We start from the raw sequence: 3,998 nt of genomic DNA, 5'->3' as shown, positions 1-3,998 counted from the left end.
CCCGGCGCCCGCTCGGCCGGCAAGGCTCCCGGGGCCCCCGTGCCCGAGGGGCAGCGGGCGGGAGCGGGGGCCTGGGAAGGGGCCGGTTTGACTTCAAGGGCTCTCTGCGCCCGGCTGAAAACTTTCGCAATTCCTCGCAGAGGACTGCAAAGGAATGCGGTCTGCAAATTTTGCAAGCCAGGGAGGAGTTTGCTCTGCGGAGGCAGCGCGTGAGCCACTTTGGTGCAGGAGCCACCGAAGTGGGGCGTACGGTGTGCGACAGGCAGAGCGAGCCCGCTGCGGGCGTCACGCTGCTGCAGAGCCRGAGGAAAACACCCAAGCCAAACAGCCAAGTAAAGGAGAGGAAAAACACCCCAACCATTGATTAAACAATAACATTAAATGGCAGAATATGATCTTGTTTATTGCTGTAATATGTCGTGTTTTTCCGTGACTCAGGCTGCACTGCAATTTCTAAGGCCATCAACAGTAACTGAACATTAGCCGGGATGAATAATTAACAATAATTTCATGGCAAATGCACTTGCAAGTAACATTAACACTTAACATGCAGCTTGATCTGTTACTGGTTTCGCTTTATTTAGACGGTGTGATTATTATTTCTCCAGCAGCATAGAAGGCCCCACTGCTTCTGCTGCCAAGAAAACAGCAAGAGGGGAAACCGCTGCCGTCCCGGGCCGAGGGCTTTCCTGGGCCACCGGTCGCTGCGGCTGCTGCCAGCTTGCAGCGAACCCGATCCCGCGTGAGATCCTCAGCCGGGAAAGGCGCCCAAACGCCCGCCCCGGGCAGCGCACGAGCCTCGGTCTGCTGGGGGGAGGGAAGAGGGCCCTTGCGTTGGAAACCGCTGCCCAAGCGCGCCCCGAGAGCTCGTGGGGGCCGGGGGGCCGGTGCCCTCGGCGGACGCCGCTGGGCTCGGGGAGGCAGATGGCGAAACGCAGCGCGTAGGCTCTCTCGCATGCCTGTTAAATGAGGCTGTTGTTATCTCTGGCTTCCTCCTGTCCCCGCTCTTGGCCGCAGCCGTTGGCTTATCCACCTGGAAATTTTCTCTGTTGCAACCTTTAACTCCGGAGGGTTCAGGTTGTTTTTGTGCGCGAGCCGTCGCCTCCGGTGTGAAGAGTCAGGGCTGGGTTGTTTGCTCCCAAGCAAGGTTCGCTGCTGTTGATCTAGGGCAGCCTCTTAGCAAACCCGGAGGTGCCGCCCCGCTGCGAGCAGCAATCACTGCGGCGCAGCCCGCTCAGCCCCGGCCCCAGCGCCCTCCTGCCGCCCCCGCTGCTTCGCACCCGAGCGGCGGCGGCACCCGCCGCGCGGCGAGACCCGACCAGCCGGCTGCCGCTTGTTGCCGCGGTTCTTCGTCCGGCGCGGAGCGAGCGTTGCAGAGGCTCCGCGCAGCTCCGGGCGTCTTGCACCGCGCGGGCTCGGCGCCAGGGGCAGGGGGGCAGGGTGCCACTGGGGTCGTTTCTCCCTTTCCTTCTGGAGCGTTTCTGTACTTTGCCCCAAAGGGAGCTGGAATTGCCCCCGTCGGTGCTGCAGGAATCGTCCGGCTGCTGGAGACCGGACGGTCCCCCTGGAGCACACCCCGTTTTGGTTACCGCACAGGATGGTGGCAGTGGTAAAGCAAACGAGGCCTGGGGAATGCTACAATAAAAGGGGACTATTTCCCAGGCTTTGCATCATCACACAGGGGTTCACATTTGCTCAGAAGGCCCCTCCTTGGGAGAGAAAAACCTTGAATTTGGGGGAGAGAGGATTTTAAAATCAACAAATCTGACCCAACAAGATCTGCCCCTTGCTGGACACGGAAGGGCTCACGTGCACGGCGGCGCTGGTCCGAAACGGCCTCCCCCTTCCACGCTGGGTCTCGTTTCTTCACTGTCTGAAAACTGCCTCTGTGCTGGGAATTGAAGAGAAACCGTCTGATTTATTGCCAAGGGGCCCGAGCGCGTCGGCGCCCCGGTGCCTGCTCCCATGCTCCCGGTGACTCCCGCGCTCCGGCGCCTGGGGGACGTTTCCTCCCCGGGGACGCGGCCGGAGGGAGCAGGGGATSGAAGGCGGCGGGTTCGGAGCCGGCTGACAGCCGAGCGCCTCCGTCCCGCAAAGCCCAGCCTGGGAGCTCCGGGTGGGCACCGAACACCAGGCTGGACGCGAGGCAGCACCGGGCGCTTCTTCCTCCCCACCCAGGGAAATCCGCTGGCAAAGAGGCACGGCAGCCGGCCGGGGCCGGGCCAGCTCCGGGAGGCGGCGGCGGCGGTCCCGGCCGAGCCGGGGGGGCCGCCTCCCCTCCCAAAAGGGGGGGCCCGAAGGCTGCTCGGGGCCGCCCGGCCCTTTTGGGGAAATCAAACTTCCTGGGCGTTTCTCCTCTTCCTCCCTTCTCTGCTTTGTTTTTCAGTCGCTAAGGTCACGGCCCCCAAAATTCTGTGCTTGCTCCTGCCACACCGGCTCTCTGCAAAATAGCTTAAATTCCTGATCCTGCTGATAGGCGCGGAAAAATGTACCCAGCCAGCTCCCGGGCAGAGGGAGGCTCCTGCCCGCTTGGGAACCCTTGTTTGCAGCGTTCGTCTGCAGCTGGGGGGAGCAGCCCACGCTGCACCCGTCCCGCCAGGAGCGCCTCGCGCCCGTGCACACGCGGGTCCGCTCGCAGCCCGCTCCCGGCACGGCCCCGTGCCCCAGCTGGGCCCCGTGGGGGAACTGGGCTGGAGCCCCGGACACCGGTGTCCCTGTCCCTTCGGGGGCCAGGCAAGCACCCCCCGCCTCTGTCTGACTTCCGGAGCAAAGGAAAACCCGCGGGGCTCCGGCGCCTGAGCGGCTCCTTGTCTCCGGCGAGCGCCGGGGCGTGGGGACGGGGATCCCGCTCTAGAAACTCGGCCGGGGCTGTCGGGGCCGAGTTGGGCAGTAGCTGCATGTTGCTACAGGTTGGAGAGGCCAATGTGGAAGAATTATTAGGGCAAAACAATTCAAAAACTGGGTATATCAGTGGCAGAACGTGTGATTCTCGGCGGAGTGTCGGTCTGCATCGCCGGTGCAGCAAGGTGCAACCGTCGCACACCTCCGGCTTTCCCGCGGCTCGATGCAGCGCCTAAAGCCAGCCGGTGCCCAGGCGGAGGGAGCCTCCGGCGCTGCGGGCGGGGGAGCCCGGCCCGGCCCGTCTCGCTGCAGGATCCGACCTGCCTTTGCTGCTCAGCCCGGGCATGTGCGTGCGCGCGCGGGGCCAATAACTGCCGTGGGAGCTGTTTGCTAGGCTCATTCCCTTCCTAAAAGCAAACGACCCGCTCCTGCTGACGCTCGCTGCGAACACGACCTGCGCGCGCGGGAGGCTGCAGGAGGCCTGGGAAAGAGCTTCCCAGCGCCCCGAGCCGCCGCCTCCCGCCAGCGATTTACCAGCAGAGCAGGTAGCTCCGGTGCCCGCCCCAGACCGAGGCGCCGGGTGCCAGCGGGGCCCCAGGGCTGCAGAGGGCGGCCCGGCTGGGCCGTGGGGCAGGGGCCGCCCCGGCGAGGGCTCTCCGGAGAGGAGCGGCGGCGCCGGGCGTGCGGCAGCCCGTTGGGGCCCATGCGGCTGGGGACCCCGTGGTGCTAGCGGAGGGTGCTGGGAGCTGTGTTACGGCCGGGCTGGCAGGAGGTGGGACCCCCCCCCCCAGCGTGCAGGGCTATGTCAGGGCCCCCGACCCACGGGGGCTGTGCACASTGGGTGCACCCACGCGGCGGGTGCCCCTGGGGCGATGCGGAGCGATGCCGCGGCGCAGCACCCCGAGGAGCCAGCAGAAGCCACCCGGGCCCCACTGCTCCGTCCTGCGCCCTCCCCAGCCGCAGACGGGCGCGCGGCCCCGCTCCRGCACGGTTGCCACCCCAGGCGGGAGCTGGGTGCTTTCGGGCCCGACGCCCTGCACCCACGCGGGGCAGGACCGGGCCGTGACGCAGCGGGCGGCGAGAGCGCCAGGCTTTGCAGGAGGCTGCAGGGAGAGCCGAGCACACCCCGAGCATTGCCCCCGCTGCGGCTGGCCCGT

Source organism: Rhea americana, unplaced genomic scaffold (assembly GCF_003343005.1).
Source record: "Rhea americana isolate MKP2758 unplaced genomic scaffold, rheAme1 scaffold_246, whole genome shotgun sequence".
NCBI classification, from domain to species: Eukaryota; Metazoa; Chordata; class Aves; order Rheiformes; family Rheidae; genus Rhea; species Rhea americana.
Note: the sequence above shows the minus strand (reverse complement) of the source record.